Here is a 20430-nt window from a genome sequence, read left to right on the forward strand (position 1 = left end):
GTTTGCTCTTGAAAATTACATGCTAAGTATCTCTGCTTGATTAGTTTCCTTTCTTGAAAGATGGTACTGAAGCTGCCTCTAGAGGCAGGGGGGAGGAGAAAGTCTAAATGCCTGTGAATACTAGACAAAGAGAAAATAGTTGCTTACAAGGCTACTGATTATACACACAAGCCAAAGGAGGCCATATTCAGATTGCATCTGATCCAGGATTTCCAGTTGTAAAGATATTGTTAGTATCCCATCCTGTCCTACGGTAGGACTCCTACCCTACACCCATCCACCCACAGTGCTCACACTGGGTTTGGGGGTTCTAAGGATTCTGCAGGAAGCATTGGATTTTTTGGGTCTCATTTTCACTGGTACAGAAATTTAAAAAATTCCACAATCCATTCTATTCCTCATTTCATAAATTAGCAATTAAATGCTTCAAGATTCCAGAAGATCTGATCACAGCTATTAGCTGACTACTAGGGAGAGAAAAGCCTTTTGTTAAGAGTTTCATTTCTAAAATATTACTTTTCTACCCAAGAACACATTTGTAATAATTCAGTACAGCTGTTAGCTCGAGCTCTAAAGGGGACCAGGATTAAGTGAGCACAAGGAAGTGCATTATCTACCCTGAAGGTGATCTTTTCAGTTCATGGAGCAGATTATAGAGTCCCATGTTACACCTGTTCATCTTGAGGTGACATAGCTCAGTTTCATTCACCTAGTGGAATCGATTTTATTTTGCATATTCACCTTCACTCCAACAAACATCCCTGAATAAAAGTGCTCTTGTATTGCCAGACATGCAAGCCAGGATAGCATGAATTACGTTAATTCTGTAGCATTTTTTCTAGTGAAGTTGTTTTTATGAACACTTTATGGGCTTCATCATTTGAAGCCAAATCTGTTTTTCAGCTTTCAGTTCTTATCCCACCCCAATCCCAACTTGGGATTCTTCCAAAGATGAATATATGCTCTTTTTTTTTAATTGATGTTCACTGGGTTTTCTTTAATGCGAAATGGAGTAAGGTATATTAATCTTTTTGTGTAAAATGGAGAATAGAACCCTTTCATGTATTCTTATCTTTCTAATGTAAGATATTTCAGTTATAAACCCTTCAGGGGAGGGATTAATTCTTTTCTATGTTTGCATTGTGTCCAGTACAATGGAGACCTAATCCTGACTGGGGTCTTTGGATACTGGCCCTCACCTCAGCATGGCCTATTGACTAGCATCTGTGACTCCACACTCAGTACACTGGCTTTTGTGAATCCCATCTTTAGGTGCCTAACTGTTTCCATGGATTGTATATGGTTTAGGAATTCCACTAGTAGCAAGCACCCAAATATCACTACTCTAATACTGGCCACTGCAAGTCCTCCTTGTGAACCTTACACTTCGGGTTGGACCCTGCTTCCATTGAAGTCACGAGTGACATTCCCACTAACTTCTCTAGAGCAGGATCAGTGCTGTAGTGGACAAATTCCTTACATATATTGCCAAACTATGCCCTCTGAAAAGGAGTCTTCTTGTTGTTGCCCTTTGTGTCAGTTTAGCAGTACTTCCCCAATAAGATTAGCACAAATGCTAAAATATGCAAGTGATTAAATTTAAGAAAACTCATTTGCATACCAAAATTTGACACCCATAGTAAGTCAAAGAGGAATTGGCCCAGCCAGAGATACAGTAGTTGTGCAGGTTCATAACAGTCATGTAAAAACAAACAACTGTCTATTGCAGGTGTGACCAAACCACAGCTTGTGATCCACATGCAGCTCTTTTACAGTTAAAGTGTGGCTTGCAGAGCCCTCTTCTTCCCCCCCCCCCCCCACTATTCTCCTACCAGACTGGGGGGGAGTGGGGGGAAGGAAGAGCTCAGGTCTTCCACCCTATGGCAGGGTTAGGGTGGGGGCGGAGCTAGGGGCTTTAGCCCTGCAGGGAGACATTGAGACAGAAGGCTCATGCACCAGCACGCGCCACCCTGCGGGGCAGGTTATGCGTGTCTTGCAGCTCTTGAACGTCTGAAGATTATCATATGCAGCTCAGATGGTCCATAAGTTTGGCCACCCTGGTCTATTGATTAGAAACAATTAATTATTCTATTGCAGAAGATTTACAGAGGGGAAGGGGGAAAAAAGACCTCTCTTTGGAGTCAGAATATCATTTTGGAAGAATTAACATACACCAGACTAGATAGTAATATATTTAAGTAAATGGAAGTGGAGACTTGATAAATAGAGATGATCTGGAAATACAATTTCATTCCACATGCTGGGCCTGAATGTGATGCTTGTAGAGTTTGCTTTTATTAAAAGCTTAATGAAGGTTTACTAATGTAGGTTTATACACAGACTAATTCTTAATCAAATATTTCAGCTGCAGGAGGTCCAACATTCAAATAAATGATTAATTGAAAACTTTAATTAAATACTTCAGGGTAGACATGAAAGTGTTATAAAGTTTCAGGTCACACAACTTGTATCTGGACCCAACTACTGAAGATGAAGAGCCTGATCCAAATCCCATTAAAGTCAATTGGAGCTGGCTGTAAAATAACAGCTTGCTTTGAATGTGTGCAGGGATGTTTGTGGAATATTTTAGCTGACATGGAAAGCATTTGAAAGTGGGGAAAGTAAAAGGAGGTAACTTGTTCCATTTTATCTGCCCCCTTCCTAAAGTCTTTTATAAGACTTTGAAAGATCTATTTTACAAAGTTTTCTTGGAAGTTACTGGGGAAAAAAATTCTTGCAGTCTAGTTTGTTACTGAAAATAAAAGGTATCAAACTTATTTACTTGAAAATAATAATATTTTATGGCTCATATACCTTATTCTGCATGGTTAGTCACAGAGTATTGATGTTAAGTAGCTCCCACTCCTAAGAAAAACTCAAAACAATTGTAAAAACACTTAAATTCAGTTGGCAATTGAGACAATCTATTCTCAAATTACACCAGATTTTTCCACCCACTTGAGATTTCTAAAGGCTCATTTTATGTGAAGATAACTTTAGTTTAACACTATGTATGACCATCCTTGCACAGAAACCTGCTGTCAGCTCACTAACTCACTCTAAAATCTGTTATGAATAGATACATAAATATTGACCTTCCTATACACGAGTATAGTAAAATGTAAGGCTCATAACATAAGACCACCATTGTCCTGACAATGATGTATTTAAAATACAAGAACAATTTGAGACACACAGCTAGGTATAGTGTGAAAGTATTTCATACAAGGACTTGCAAACAGCTGGGAAATAGCACTACCTCTCTGTGATCCAAATGTGAAGTGGAGAATAATGGAAATAATGGCTTAATCAGAGAGCCCATCCTGTTTCACTGTAGTTTAGGTATTTATTTAAATAATCTTTTAAAGAACTGATAGTCTGGGGGGTTGGGGAGGACTCAGTACCGGAGAAAAAGCCAAAGAGAGATTTAGTCCCTGCCTTTGGGAGTTTATCACTTTCAATAGCTGAGAAGCATATACGTTTGGATAGCTAGGGTTTGGGAAAGGCAAAGAAGTGTTGGTTAGGTATCCATCCCACATACTCAGGTAAGTAGCCTGGTAGCTTATACAAATAGAGCTCTGACTGCACTTCCAGCAGCTCCCATTGGCCTGGAGCAGCGAACCGCAGTTAGTGGGAGCCGCTATCGGCCGGACCTGCGGACACGGCAGGTAAACCAACCGGCCCGGCCCACCAGGGGCTTTCCCTACACAAGCGGCGTCTCAAGTTTGGGAAACACTGATCTAGACATGATGTAAAATGACCAATTAATGGGTTAATAATATAACAAAGAAGCTTACACTTTATTTTGCAACCACTACAGTGCATTCTTTCTCACAGGTAACTCAGAAGGTCCAGCCAAATAGAAATGTGGACTGAAAAGTGCAGTTAAACATTTAACACCTTTACATTTTGACCATATCCAGATCTTGTGTTCATGAACGTCAACTTCCACAAAGAATTACTGCTTCACATAGAAGCATCAGACGTTGATTGAAAATGTCCTTGCATGAGCCTAGTGAAGTATCAGCAACTTGTTGCAATGATAAGCTGTTCCAATATGAAACTTAATATGCCACTTGGGGGGGGGGGGCATAAAAAGGTAATGGGCAGCCAGGTATCCACTGGAAAGTAAACACCTACCTTGTTGTTCACCACTTCTCACTTGAAATGGACCACTAGGCACTCCCAGTGGCTAAGTAAACAGAGCAAGAGAAAAAATGCATATATCTGCAACTGTTATAAAATTCATTTGCCATTCAAGCTTACAGTCAGATACCAGCTCAGCAAAAAAAAAAAAAAAGAACTTCACCTGAATCAGCTGTTCCATTAAGGAAAAAGGGTAGCTAATGTATTGCTAACCTCTTGCCCACAAGTGTCTCAAGATCAAAGCCCAAGAATATAAATGGTTTTCCTGAGTTCAGCAAGTACTAGGGGAAGGGCCTCTGTCAGCTGTTTCATGTTAGCAGTGACAGAACAATTAGGATGATTCATCAACTTTTCTCTCCCTTGGCCCAATTCATTGCCCTGCATATTGTGTAGTCATTTATACCAGTGCAAAGGAGGTGGAAAACATTAACATATCTGAAGGGTAGCACTTTTCACACCCTTTGCACTGGTGTAAATGACTGCACAAAGTACTGGGAGATAGTCAATCAGACCCCGTGAGCTTTTCCACACAAAACCTGCCTTTAGTGAGAAAGAGCCTGGGGAAAGGAGTCTAGTGTAGCACAGAGGACAACAGCTAAAATCCTAGAAGAGAAACTAAGTAACCAAATAGATAAACTTAATTTGAGGTCTGGGAAGCAGGAGCTCAGGGAAGATCTGAAGCCAGTTTAAACAGCTTATTCCTAGTGTAATGCCTACAGACCCTGGTCGTCAGCATGCAGGATCAAACGGGGGACCTCTAGAGCTTAGTGCATGAGCCTCTCAGCATGAGCTAAAAGCCAACTGTCTCTTAGCTAAGGCTATAGAGCAGACTTATTAATTGCTCTCTAAGTGGTTTTAGTGCCACTAGATGGGCCAGAACACCACACCCAGAAAGAAGGTGTGTGGGTTACACTAGCACAAGAGATTTTGCATTGTTTCTTTTTCTGTAGCTCTGTAACAAAGGAGTCTTCCATAAAGCTTTGTTGTCTACATTTGCTTTCTTCCTGGATTTTAGAATCATAGGACTGGAAGGGACCTCGATACGTCTTCTAATCCAGTCCCCTGCACTCATGGCAGAACAAAGTATTATCTAAACTATCCCTGAGAGGTGTTTGTCTAACCTGTTCTTAAAAATCTCCAATGATGGAAATTTAACAACCTACATAGGCAATTTATTCCAGTGCTTAACCACCCTGACAGTTAGCAAGTTTTTCTCTAATATCCAACCCAAAGTCCCTTCCTGCAATTTAAGTCTATTGCTGCTTGTCCTATCCTCAGAGGTGAAGGAGAAGAATTTTTCTCCCTCCTTCTTGTAACAAACTTTTATGTACTTGAAAACAGTTATGTCCCCCCGCAGCCTTCTCATCTCCAGACTAAACAAATCCAGTATTTCAATCTTCCCTCACAGGTCATGTTTTCTAGACCTTTAATCATTTTTGTTGCTCTTCTCTGGGCTTTTTCCAATTTGTCCACATCTTTCCTAAATGTGGTGCCCAGAGTAGAGCGGAAGAATTACTTCTGGTGTCTTGCTTTCAACACTCCTGCTAATACATCCAGGAATGATGTTTGCTTTTTTTGCAACAGTGTTACACTGTTCACTCATATTTAGCTTAAAATCCACTGTGACTCCCAGATCCCTTTCTGCAGTACTCCTTCCTAAGCAGTTATTTCCCATTTTATATGTGTGCAACTGATGGGTTGAGTACTTTGCATTTGTCCTTATTGAATTTCATCATGTTTACTTCAGACCATTTCTCCAGTTAGTCCAGATCATTTTGAATTATAATTCTATCCTCCAAAGTACTTGCAACCCCTCCCAGCTTGGTATCATCTGCAAACTTTATATGTGTACTCTCTATGCCATTATCTAAATCACTGATTAGGATATTGAACAGACCCAGACCCAGACCCAGAAATGATCCCTCTGGGACCCCACTCAATATGCGCTTCCAGCTTGACTGTGAACCTCTGATAAGTTCTCTCTGGGAACCATTTTTCAACCAGTTATGCACCCACTTTATAGTAGCTCCCTGTAGGCTGTAGTTCCCTACTTTGTTTATGAGAAGGTCATGTGAGACAGTATCAAAAGCCTTACTAAAGTCAAGATATACCACATCTACTGTCCACAATGCTTATTATCCTGTCAAAGAAAGCTATTAGATTGGTTTATTATCAATAAAACCCATCTGCTTTACATAAATCTGTCATTCATTCCTACTGTAGTATGCTACACAGATCTCCTTTCTGTCTAACAGGAGAAGAGGGTACAGGTATAGCATAACAATGCCTAATGAGTTGTACTATTTTATGTACACATGCATGCTGATCAAGCACTAATCTCAGTCAGGCTTAAAGGAGAGGGTTTGCTTCTGGAGGGGTCCAGAGTAACAGCACAAACTGATTGTGGGACTGATCCAGCTCTCATTAAAACCAATGAGAGCCTTTCTATTGGCTTCAGTGGAGTTGGACTGTGCCTTAACACAGAGTCCTGTGGCACCTTATAGACTAACAGAAGTATTGGAGCATAAGCTTTCGTGGGTGAATACCCACTTCGTCAGACGCATGCGTATTCACCCATGAAAGCTTATGCTCCAATACTTCTGTTAGTCTGTAAGGTGCCACAGGACTCTTTGTCGCTTTTTACAGATCCAGACTAACACAGTTACCCCTGTGATGCCTTAACACAGCAGCTGATACCCTAACTACATAGTAAATGAAGTAGCTTGTCCCAAAGAACATACTTGGCACTTTACATGGTACAGGAAGAGATACATAGTCCATGCCCAAGAGGCTTATAATCCATTCTGGTGAATATAAACATAATGTATCTCCCCATTATTAAGCTAATCTTCTTTAGTATCTATATATTTAATTTTCCTATTGGCCACAAGTGTTTCAAAATTGTTTGACCCATTTCCCACTTGTGTCAGATTATTATTCCTGGACAGTTTGCTATCTTTCTCTAGAGTATAGATAAGAAATTAGTTCACTTAATAAGGAAGGGGTCCAGCAGTCTGACACACACTCATTAAGATTATCTAGTCAGGGATGATACACAAAGTGGTTTTACATATGGTTTACCCCCACACACTAAAATAAATGAATCCCTGAAGTGTTCAAAGTGCAGCCCCAGAATGATATCCTGTCCTTCAGTAGAGCCATTATCATATCCGTTGAGAGAAGTGAAGTGAAGGTCACAGTTGCGTTTGAGGTAAAGGTTATACTCAACACAATATCTTTGAATCATTTACAAGACTGCCTTAATACCAGAGATAACTCTTCCTTGCTACTTTTTATATCCCTAGTACAGTAAAGCTTATTTTCCCTACTTAAAATGATAACAGAACTAAGGAGAGCTGAGTACAGAATTTCAGGGGGACCAAAAGCTTAGAAATCCGAAGGCTGGTATTTTCACCAGTATCTGTTCTCATTATAATTGTTCATTCTTTTAAAGTTTTCATTGTTAGCATTTTTTTTAAAAAAGTAAAAAGCAAGACCTGTATTTCCTATACTATCATGGTGTGTTAACAAAGTAGTTTTATCTTTTTCTGCCTTTGATGTTTTTACTATTCTGTCCCAAATTCACTCACACTCTACATACAAATAGAGGGGAAATCTATGGAATCTACCCTCTGATACAATGCTGGTGAAAATTGCAGCCTCATGTTGGATTTATAATAGTTTATAATTCCCAGAGTGCAAATTACCAATGGGCAGGCAATTTTGTACTAACGCATTCTCACAAAATTCACCTAGCAAGCTTGGAAGACCGGAGTGAGCCCTTTATACCAACCAAGGTATACATAACTTCTGTCTGGAATCCAAACCTCTTTTCTGTCCTGAACTCCAAACCCAGAATCTTGAAAAGTGGTGGATAGAGGCATTCATGAGATTTTCCCCTTCCCCCCTGAACCTAGAATTTGACTGGGGGCAAGTCTACACTACCGCACTGCAGCTGTAAAGCGTCTGGTGAAGACGTGCTATGCCGATGGGAGAGCACTCTCCCATCAGCATAATTAGTCCACTTCCATGAGAGGCGGAAGCTATGTCAGTAGGAGAGTGCCTCCTGCCGACATAGCGTGGTGTGGACACCGCTTTAAGTCTCTGGAACTTACGTTTCTCAGGGAGGTGTCATTTTCACACCCCTGAGCGGCATAAGTTACATTGACTTAAGCGGTCGTGTAGACCAAACCTGATTGTCCAAAAGGTCAAAGTTTCTGGCTGGCCACCTCCTGTTTTTCACTTTTCCAGAGGTGTGGCACACATCAGACTCTAGTCCTATCTTAAATAGTTTGATTGACAGGCTTGTGAGCAGTTCACTTTGTTGTGTATAGCCTTTCACCGTGAATAATGGTTAGAGTAGCCACAGTGAGAGTGTACATCTTGACAAAGATCGCATTATAGCACTCCTAGGAATCGGTCTTCTTACAGGGAGCATGCTATCCTGTAGCCATCATCCCTTCAGCTTACTCACCGTGCCCAGATGTATAATGCATATGTACCATATAATGCATATGTATAATACGTATGTTGGAATAATGCATATGTATAATATCATAGGTTGCTTGCAAGTTGATCACACCAGGATTCTGAAACATCAAATAACCCTGATCATTGATTTTTCTAGCTCCCCAACGAACTTCAAAAAAAACATTTGCCTTACATGTATTTGTTGGGTGCATCCATCTCACAATTTTCTCTGCACTTTTTTCTGTCTCCTCAATTCTGTCTTACTGTCTGTCAGTGCATGGGACAGTATGATACACAAATATATTCTTTTTTTTTTCTCAAGCCATTTCCCTTAATCTTTGTGATGAGTTTGTATACAGCAAAGAGCATAGGACAGAAGCAATCAGGTTCAGTTCTCTTCTGCATTTCTTGCCTTCATTCACACCTCAAGATGGTCTCAGGCTCATGGCGCCGTTCTCTGTGGAGTTGTTTTTGGTTTTGTTCTCTTCCCCATATATCTACAGAAGGCTGAGACTTATGAGCTTCACAGTGTACTGTATAGGTACCAAAAATTGGTTAAGAATATGCTCGCCCTCATGTGCTCCTGCCTCCCTCACTCTTTCTCTTATCCTCTACTTCTCCTTTACCTCCTTTGTCCTCTGGCTCCTTTCCATCCACCTACAAGCGTATTCTTTGTATCTCTTCCATTCCAAAAAAACTTTTTGTCAAAACCACCTGCCTTGTAAAGTACCAGCCTAACTCCATCACTTCTAAAATCCTTAATCATGTTGTTCTCTTCCTGTTACTGGACTTCCTCTCTTCCAGCAATATTTCTTCCAGCACAGTTCCCATCATGTTCATTCAACCCAAGCTGCCACCATCAAGGCCCCTAACAACATCCTCCTGGTTAATTCAAAGCACAGGCTCGGGCTTCACCCCCCCTTGTATCCACGCACCAAGTGTGCTAACCTAGAGCTCTGACATAGAGCCCCAGGACTCTGCAGGGCTGGAGGGTCTGAGCCCCTGTATTGCTGGGACCTATTGCTTTCCTGCAGGCACACGGCCCAGGCTTGATTCGGGTCCCAGAAGTCCCCTGGATGTATCCCAGAATTCCTGTCCCAGAGGAGCAGAGCTGCAGGCAGCCAGCACACCATCCGGAAGCACCATTACTGCCTGGTCAAGTATGCTCCCCCTTCCTGCTCCTCCTATGCATAGGCGCCGACTTCTTCTGGTGCCAGTGGGTGCTCGACAACCCCTCTTCCCCCGGCCCCGCCGCGACTCCACCCCTGCCTGCCCCCTCCCGCCCCCATTCCAACCCCTTCCCCGAAGTCTCCACCCCAACTCCGTCCCCTCCCTGCCCCTATTTGACTCATTCCTCAAATCCCAGGACCCGCCTCTTCCCCGCCTCCTCCTTCCCCGTGCCACTTTCCCGCTCCTCTCCCCCTCCCTTCCAGAGCTTGCTACAGCTGTTTGGCGGTGGCAAGCATGGGAAGGGAGGGAGGAGCAGAGACATGGTGCTCAGGGGAGGAGGCGGAGGTGAGGCGGAGGGGGCGGGGCGGGGAGCTTAGCTGCCGGTGGGTGCAAAGCACCCACTAATTTTTCCCCGTGGGTGCTCCAGCCCCGGAGCACCCACGGAGTCGGCACCTATGCTCCTATGGCAGCTTCAGCTCCTCTTCCTCCTCATTGCTGTGCAGCGCTTGCCTGCAGCAGGGAGAAAAGTTACCGGGGGAGGTGGCTCCCAGCCACTGGGATGTTGGGGGTCATCCCTCCCCTGGCCATGCTGAACTGGGTGGGAGCCCTGCCACTTCCTTCCTGCAAGGCAGCTGCTTTGGCTCCGCTCTTCTCTCTGGCCCTTGCTCTCAGGCCCCTCCTCGCCCTCCCTTGGACTGCATGCGCAGAAGCACCCAGGCTGCATGCACAGTCAGGGCAGCATGGGGAAGCCAGCCCCCAAAATTTCCCCGCAGTATCCTGTGGCAGCGACTCTGGCTCCTCTTTGCTGCAGGGAAGGTTTGGGGCTGGCTCCCCACTTGCCCCCCACACTGTGCACGCAGCCTGGGCACCCCTGCACATGCATCCCCGGGTGGGGGGGGGGGGTGCCGGGAGCACGGGCCAGAGATCGGAGCAGGGACCAAGCAGCTGCCTTGCAGGGAGAGGGGAGAGTTCCCAGATCAGCACAACTGGGAGGGAGGGATGATCCCAGGCATCCCAGCTGCTCCCCGTCCCTGCAGGGCAGCCACTTGGTCTCTGCTCTGCTCTCTGGCCCTCCCTGCCCTCCATGAGGCAGCATGTGCAGGGGCACCCAGGCACAGTGCACAGTCAGGAAGGTAAGTGGGAGCCAGCCTGAAAACCTCCCCTCAGCCTCTTAGGGCTACCTTATCCCTTATCCCTGCCTCCCTGGGTGCAGCAGGGGCAGGGATAAGGGATCCTCAGAACATATTGCCTTAGACTGAAGTGAAAAAGGAACCCAGCTTAAATGAGAAAAAATAATTTAAAAGAAGTTGATGGCATTTTGCCATCTCGGTAGCAACATTGGGTTTGCATTCTGATGCTTCAGTGGCAGCTAATCCTGCTCGGAGCTGGATTAATTTTCAGGTTTAAAATACAGTTGACATTATCCACACCAAGCCAGGATGTTGGCACTTGTGAAGCAGATAGGAGGAGGACCAGGAAGTGGGGGCTGAGTGACTCTGTTACATGACTTTTCCATTCCCATTTGGGTAATTGTAGGTTCAATACTTCATTTTAAAAAAACTACCAATTTTTATATCCATGCTAAATTTCTATTTAATACATTTGAACCAACCCTTCCTCCTGCCCCCAAGCACTTTGATCAAGTAGTAAGAATACTGGACAGCAAAGAGTAAAGTACTAATACTATTTAGAGCAATGCAAGGTTTTCTTTAGCCCAGGAGAGTGAGCTAGCAGAGATGGTTCTCAACTCCATAAAGATAATACATAGGATCAAATCCTGCTTGCCTTATTCATGTGAGTGGCAAAGGAAATAAGACATATCTGGGCAAGGACTGAAACCAGGACTCCAGCCTTTGGCCCTATAACAATATAAGGCATCCTCAGGGGATGCTGGAGCACACTACACCCCAAACCCTGGGGATGCTCTTCACCGCTCTGCAGCCAGCAGGAGACAGGCTGGGGTGTGTGTGTTTTTCCCCCTCTGAAACCTAAATTTTATGCCAAACTTCAAAATAAACAGACAAAAATAAACAAACAAACCAACCCATCTTCATTGAACATCCTATGTTTAAAAATTAAGAATTGCAAAGTTTCTTTGGAATACTTTGACAGCCCTGGAGACTGACATCCTAATTATCCTTCAGAACCAGTGCACATGGATACTTTCCTGCCAATATAACTCAGACTAGAGGTGGAGAGCCCTATTCTCAGATTAGATGGTAGTTCAGGATAAAGTCTTCTCACACTGCAGTCATTCTACTGAGACAGCCTCCAAAGAAGCTAATTATGCAGTTTATGTACTCATGTGCTCCTTATGGGTACCTGAGTGCCATCAATAGCACCGTCACAATTAGGAAAAAGGGTGGATAGTAGAGTTTTCCCACAGTGCAACACATTTGTAGGGCTAGAGTGCTGACACTGGGGAGGGGACACTAGGCACTCTGGGATAGGGCCATTTTTGACTTGGGTCTGTGCAATGCAGTGTAGATGCCAGAGCCCTAGGTTTGAGCATGGGTCAGAAAACCCTTAACCTACGGTTAAAATGCAGTGTAGATGCTTAAGCCCAGGGTTCCCTGACACAAGTCACCTGACTCAAGTCTCACTAACCCATGGCTTACATTGCTGTGTGGACATACCCTGAATGTCAAGATGGAGACTTTAAACTAGATACTGTTTAGGGGGGAACAGGTTCCCCACGACTAGTGATCCTAAGCATAAGGGCTGAAAAGTTTTGTATTTAATTGCTTCTATCAAACTTCATATGCAACATTTTCAGACTCCTCAATTTCTCTCCTTCTTTTAATCTTTGTCCGCGTCCAGGAACTGGTTGCATGTTGCTCACAATGCATCTTATAGGAAGTCAGTTCAAAATGAATGCCTTGAATTTGGGGAACACTAGGATTTAAAAATGCTGCTGTACCACTTATCTCTGGCTTCATTCACATGGTCCTTTCTTGAAAATTGGGTTTCAATGCTTATTAGTTTTGTAAAAGAAATAGCCCATCTTCAAATCAGCCTGGAGCAACTTCATTTTCTTGCTCTGTCTACTCTCTAGGGCATACAATGAAGTTGGCAGCTTCCCACTGAGCCTGGCTGTAGTGGAATCCTATTTGTGATTTGCTATGGAGAGAGCATACCATTTTTTACCAAAAAAGTTTTAGTCTGGCATAATTTAAAAAAATAAATAAAAATAAACTGTGCATTATTGTATAGCATTTTGTCCCTGAAAACAAGTCAGGCCAAATTTTTCTCTTGGTTTCAAATGAGAGCTCTTTTTCCTGTGTCCACACTCTAACGCAGATATTGGTTCTTGGATGCATTCATCATTTCTGGTGGAAAGAATAAAAACCAGTACTATAACTATAATAGAAGTTAAATGAAAACATGGGCCACATTTTTCAAAAATGGTTGTCTAAAGTTATGTCTCTCTTAGTTACTTTTATGGCCTCCCTCCCTGAGCACCTCACAATCTTTAAGGTATTCATGCTCAAAGCATCTCTGTCAGATATGGAAGTACTATTATCCCCTTTTCATAGAAGGGGAACTGAAGTACAGTAAGTATAAGTGATTTGTCCAAACATCATGGAGGACAGTTGTGGCAGAACTGGAAATTGAATACAGTTTTTCTAAGTCTTAGACTAGTGCTCCATCTATTAGGCCTTCCTTCCTCTGAAGGTTAGCCTTTAAAATCATAAGTATGCACTGAAATCAAAGAGAACCACCAAGAAATCAGCACTTTTGAAAACCAGAGGCAATTTAAATACATAAATAGGAACTTTGAAGGCTAGCTTTAGGCATCCATACATGGAATATTCAACATATTTAACCTTTTGATAACCAGTAATTTTTCTGGGAACTGCCAAACATACAAAAATGAAGCAGACATTGGAATGACTATCGGCATAGTTTATCCCCACAGCCAACATTGCCAGAATAATTTTATAACAGACATGAATATCTAAGCAACAGGAGATCACCCTCATAAAGATAATTTTGTGCACATTGATCTGTTTAAAGTAGATGTCAATTTGCCAATTTGAGAACATGCACAAAAACTGTTCTTATTGATTTATTCTTAATTACATATACATAATTTGTAAAACACAAATTTTAGCAACAGCTAATAAAACATTATACAATTTCCTTAGCACTTCTAAGGATCAGGATGTTGTTTTGCAGTGCCTTTGTCCAGGTCTCTTCTGTGATCGCCACTGTATCTTGACGAAAATACCACAGAGACATCCAAATCCATTGTGAATTGCACTTGTCTTGTCCTTTCATTTTTCTGTTGGCAGCACACCCGGATTTCCTTGTTGTGTACCATTTATTTTGAAGAAAATGACATTAACTTCTTCAATTTTGACTTACTTCTTTTTTCCTGAGTATCTGACCCAGAAATTTCCATGAAGTCCTCTATAAGCCATTGGAGTATTCATTATAAAGTACAATCTCTTCTTACTCTGGTTCTTAACAGCTAGTTTTAGCTGGATTTCACATGGTCCAGAAATTACAGCACCTAGTTTTAGAGACCAGGTTAATTGGATTAGGCTGATAGACTTTTAAAAGCAGTGTAAACATTCAGGCTCAGGCTGGAACCCAGGCTCTGAGACCCACTCTCTCACAGCCCAAGCCCGAACATATATATTGCTATTTTTAGCCCCACAGCCTGAGCCTTTTGAGCCCAAGTCAGCTACCCTGGCCAGGTCTTTTATTGTAGTGCAGATGTACCTTTAACGTCAAAAGTGGAGCCAATGATTTTAGTTTATTGTTAATTTATTGTGTGATGTTATGCTAAATAGAGTTAGGTTGTAGGATTATAAAAGTATAAGATTGATCAGTAGTTAGAAAGGATAATTATGTGTTATGTATCTAAGTAAGTAGGGCTGAAATGCAAGGCCTACAGCAGTGGTGGGCAACCTGTGGCCCATCAGGGTAATCCACTGGTGGACCGCAAGACAGTTTGTTTACATTGACCATCTGCAGGCACGGCCTCCTGCACTCCCAGTGGCCGCGGTTCACCATTTCCGGAAAATGGGAGCTGCAAGAAGCGGCAGCCAGCACGTCTCTGCAGCCCATGCCACTTCCCGCAGCTCCCATTGGCTAGGAACGGCAAACTGCGGCCACTGGGAGCTGCAGGTGGCTGTGCCTGCTGACAGTCAATGTAAACAAACTGTCTTGCGGTCCACCAGTGGATTACCCAGATGGGCCACATGTGGCCTGCGGGCCACAGGTTGCCCACCACTGGCCTACAGGCTGAGGCCTGTAAGATTTTAGCTTAGCCATACTAGGCCATAGGCTTAAGAAATGCTTGACATAAGTAAGTGACCAAAAATGACCTTATACCACAAGATTACAGGAGAACATATACCAATGAGTGAAATTGCGAAAAATTAACAGTAAGAGAAATGTTTTGCTTACAAGATATCTGGTAGTCACATTTTTCTAACACATGCCCTACCTAAGGTGCACTATGTACACAAATGCTAATAAGGTATAGTAAGAATCACATTATAAAAAAAGGGTACCCAAAGTGAAAAAATTGAGCTCCCTATGGGAAACTCCAGCAGGACCCATCCCTCTACTAATAATCAATTGGCAAGGCAGCCATCAGACCTTTAAAATATCATTAAAATGTAAGTATTGCTATATTTGTAACTTGTGCATAGGTCTATATGCTTGGGTAATCATAACATTAACTGTAACTTGAATAACGTTTTTAAAACCAACTAAACCTTGTACTTGTAAAATCTATGTATGGTCGCTATCCTGGACCGTTAGTGGAATTATCATTTTTCTTGTACAGTTCTGATTCCTTTCCTAAATATTGTTTATGGTTATATTACCTTACCCAACACACAGTTACCCATTACATCTTACATTATCAAAGAAATTAAATAGTGTATTTGATGGTGAAAACTTCATTTGGAAAATCTCTTTTCACATTCAGAAGCAAAATGAGCACACGGGCGTCAACAAATATTTGTCACAAAATGTGCTTGGGCTCACCTAGGGCTTGATCCTGTAATAAAATCTGCATTGGAAGACGCTACCTCATGTAAGGGAAGGGGTCCACCAGCCCGGAGCTCTTTGCAGGATTGTCACTATGCTTCAGGGAAACAGTATTTGGATACATATTGAAGCATGACTTTAACAATGATTGCCTTTCAAGGAGAATGAACAGTGTGCATTGCCATCCAGTGGTTGATAATGAAATACGAGAGACGTGGAAATCTTTGTAATAGTTATTTTTACACACACACACACACACACACACACACACACACACACACACACACACACACACACATTATATAACACACACACACACATTATATATATAGGTTTCTCTAGATCTAACAAGCTAATAGTATTCTGGATTGAACACATCATTAAATATTGTTCCAATATAATCCCAGTACAATAACAACAAAAAACTATATTAACAGTTAGATGGAGACTTTCATTATAAGCTTCTATTTTCACATCTTCATAACTTTCTCAGCAATTATTTGTGGTCTAAACATTTCCAGGCCTGATCTCAGCCTTTTGGCAATTTTTTTTTTAATTAAGTCTGAGAAAAATAAATCTTTAGCTACTTTTAAATTATACTGATGTAAAAAATAAAATACAAACTTTTCTTGTGCTGAGTAAATTTTTAAACCTTTCTTTGTGCATACAACTCGAGCACAGCTAAGCTTTTCAGTGTCAATGCTCAGGGTGGCAACTTCTATGAGGACGGTTGATCCAGTGGCATAATAGCTAATCATGTAAGAGACCCAACTTCAATTCCCTCTTCTCCCATGGACGTCCTGTGTGACCCAAGGCAAGTCACTTATCCTCTCTATGCCTTAGTTTCCCATCCGAAAAATGGGGATAATAAAGCTTCCCTACCCCACAGGTGTGTTGTGAGGATAAATACATTAAGGATTGTGAAGCACTTTGAAATCTGTTCATGAAAAATATTATATAAGAAATAAGTATCATAATTAATTTCATTCTGTGAGAAATAGGCTGTTTCATTATTGTACTGTTTTGCTTTTCAATTATTGGGCAGTAAAAGAAAAAAAAAAAACTGCCACTCCATTGACACCAAGACAGATTATCCTGTGGTAAGAGCTGTGAGAAGGGTTGGGTTTTTGGGTGTGGGAACTAGGAATTCTGGGACTTGCCCCCATATGTGGGACATGGCCTCTTCCCCTCTCATTTATCTCCCTGCACTCTCCCAGCGTAGACCTTGGACACATGGCATTCACTCTGTGAATTGGGGGATTGGCGAGGAGAGATGGTGCTGTTGAGGTAATTGAGCCCACCTTCCACATGCAAGTTGGGGGATCTGTCTGGGGAGGATCTCTGTTTCACACACGGACCATGGGAGTATGATTTGGTCATATTGTATGTTTGTTGGGAGAGATTAAGTTATGGTATATTTTTACATTTTAAAAAAACGTGTTGTGGCATCTTGCATAATGCTAAAGCTACTGAATTAAAATAGCTGGTGATGAAGATAGGTGATGGAAAATAAAACTAATCTGTTATTGTTTCATTCTTAGTAGGGAAATAACAACTGTTAATTAAGGAAGCATTTTGTTATTTTATAGATACAAATTATATAAAAGGAAAAATGTTCCCACAATTGATCTTTGTTACAATATCTATCATCTGATAACTTTTCTCTCTCTCTCTCTCTCTCTCTCTCTCTCTCACACACACACACACACACACACACACACACACACACACACACACACACACACACACACACACACACACACACACACACCAAAAACCGAAGTCTCCTTCTTACTGGTAGGGAAGGAAAAGAGAGATCTCTGGTTTTGTGCTGTTTAGGGTTTCTTTCTTTCTTTCTGAAGGCACTGAGATACTATGGAGATTGGGCCATGTTGGATAGATAGGCAAATGCAATATAACTTCATTTGAACATTAAAAAGAAATTATAAGGGTAGAGCTCATCTGTGCAGTAAACAGCACTTTCTTGAGAGCTGGAATGAACTTCCAAAGGAATTAGTGTGCCAAGGGCAAAGTTCAATTCTTTGACCTACCTTTTCTCACATAAACACATAGCAGTGGGTACATTAAAAAAAGAAAATCAACAAAATCCCCTACAATGAAACCCTACCAAAACAACATTACACTGTATACACGATTCTCCTTGTTGGGAGAAGCGAAGAGAGATAATGAACTACCCATGACAGATATTAATCTCATTGCTTAATGCATGACAGGAAGATACTCAGACACTATAAAGATGAGGGTGGTAGCAGAACTTATAGAATAGAATTTTCTGTACACTAAAGCCCTTCTGGACCACCAGGTTCCTTCCTTTTATAATCTTACCCATAAGTATTTGTTTAATACTTGGTAATAATAGATTAATATGAAAAAAAATACACACAACAGTTTCCAGGAAGTAATGCTGTACATTGTTCTTTCCCTTTTCAGTCCAGTGTAACCAAACTGGATACAATCATTTGGACTTCTCTACAGCTCTTAAGTCACTATAGGTTCAGCCACATTCCTCAAACACTGGGTTTCTTTCAATCATTGTATAATTCTTCTCTCCCCCTTCACAGACAACAAGCAGAGAACAAAGAATGTCACTATTTTCATCTCTCTTCTCACTCTGAAATTCTCATTGGATTTGACAATTAAAACTCGAGCATGCTAGAATAACACTTCCCTGGGCAAAGAAAACAGCACACTCCCTGGGACATCATCAGTAAAGAGGAACTAGAATGCTGCATCCATACTGAAAAGCATCATGCCACATTAAGAAGTCACAAAACTATATCAAAGTATAGCATATATAACAACAATAAAATAAAATAAAAAAATCAGATAGGGTGACGAAGTCCTTGCCTCAGACTCACTCTTTGTAAAATTACTATATACTTAGATCCCACCAATTGACACAATATCATATGGAGTGCCAACATTCTAGCGAGTGCAACTAAGCTCACAGGGAAGAATTAACTCATTAAACATGCTTATTTACATGTAAGCGAGAGGAGGATAGAAATATTGTCACATAAAAGGCTAGGGGAGAGCTGCCTGACCTGACTCCGATTGTTTATATCTATGAACATATTAAAATGTACACTATACTCTAGAGGATGTATAGTTTCACTGTCCTTAGGGGGTGGCCTCAGAGGCGGGCGGGGAGTGATATCCTAACAAGCTCCACTTCTCTGAGACACCAAAATAAGTTGCCATTTACAGTGAATTGTGAAGATGTTAATAATTTGATCCCCCATGGTCTTTATTTTATGCTTTGGTCATCAGTAAAACAGTAAGCAATGTTGACATTTAAATTGGCCATATAAAATAATAACTCACTGAGATGAAGCAAACTTTAGTTGCTTCATTTTTGTGAAGTTGCTCCCATGCTGACGAGAGAGCTTTTTCACACCCTGTATGCGACATACGTCTGTAATGTAGAACTGGCCTTGAACAGACATTACTGCATTACATTTGGGTCACATTTTGAAGGTTTCTTTGCAACCTTAATAGTCAGGGGTTTTTTTGCTTTGTTTTTTTTAAAGAAAGATTAGATTCTGGAGCACAAGATAGCAGCTTGAAAAAGGTGTTGGTACACCATCCTGCCACGTATCTTTCTTACACAAGTAATCTGATCCCTGGCTAACCTCCTGGTCTTGCTTTCCTCCTGCCTTAGGGTTTTATACTCATTGGCACATAGAAATCAGAATTTATTATAATGATAGGTTTTTAGTAGGGCTATTCTGCAATTAATTACACTGTTAAACAATAATAGAATACAATTTATTTAAATATTTTGGATGTTTTTTATATTTTCAAATATATTGATTTCAATTCAAGTACAAAACAAAGTGTACAGTGCTCACTTTATATTTATTTTTATTACAAATATTTGTGCTATAAAAATGAAAGAAATAGTATTTTTCAATTCGCCTCATCCATGTAGTGTGATACAAACTCTTTATCATGAACACTGAATTTACACATATAGAATTATGTACAAAAAATAACTGCATTCAAAAATAAAACAATGTAAAACTTTAGAGCCTACAAGTCCACTCAATCCTACTTCTTGTTCAGTCAGTCTCTCAGACAAACAGGTTTGCTTACATTTGCAGGAGATAATGCTGCCCACTTATTGTTTACAATGTCACCTGAAAGTGAGAACAGATATTCACATGGCACTGTTGTAGCTGATGTCGCAAGATATTGTGTGCCAGATGCATTAAAGATTCATCTGTCCCTTCATGCTTCAATCACCATTCCAAAGGACATACGTCCATGTTAATGAGGGGTTCTGCTTGATAAGGATCCAAAGCAGTGCAGACTGACGCATGTTCACTTTCATCATCTGAGTCAGATGCTACCAGCAGAAGATTGATTTTCTTTTTTGGTGGTTCGGACTCTGTAGTTTCCACATCAAAGTGTTGCTCTTTTAAGACCTCTGAAAGCATGCTCCACACCTCAGCCCTCTCAGATTTTGGAAGGCACTTCAGATTCTTAAACTTTGGGTCGAGTGCTGTAGCTATCTTTAGAAATCTCACATTAGTAACTTCTTTGCGTTATGTCAAATCTGCAGTGAAAGTGTTCTTAAAATGAACAACATGTGCTGGGTCATCATCCAAGACT

The sequence above is a fragment of the Emys orbicularis genome, chromosome 1 (assembly GCF_028017835.1).
Source record: "Emys orbicularis isolate rEmyOrb1 chromosome 1, rEmyOrb1.hap1, whole genome shotgun sequence".
Classification (NCBI taxonomy): domain Eukaryota; kingdom Metazoa; phylum Chordata; order Testudines; family Emydidae; genus Emys; species Emys orbicularis.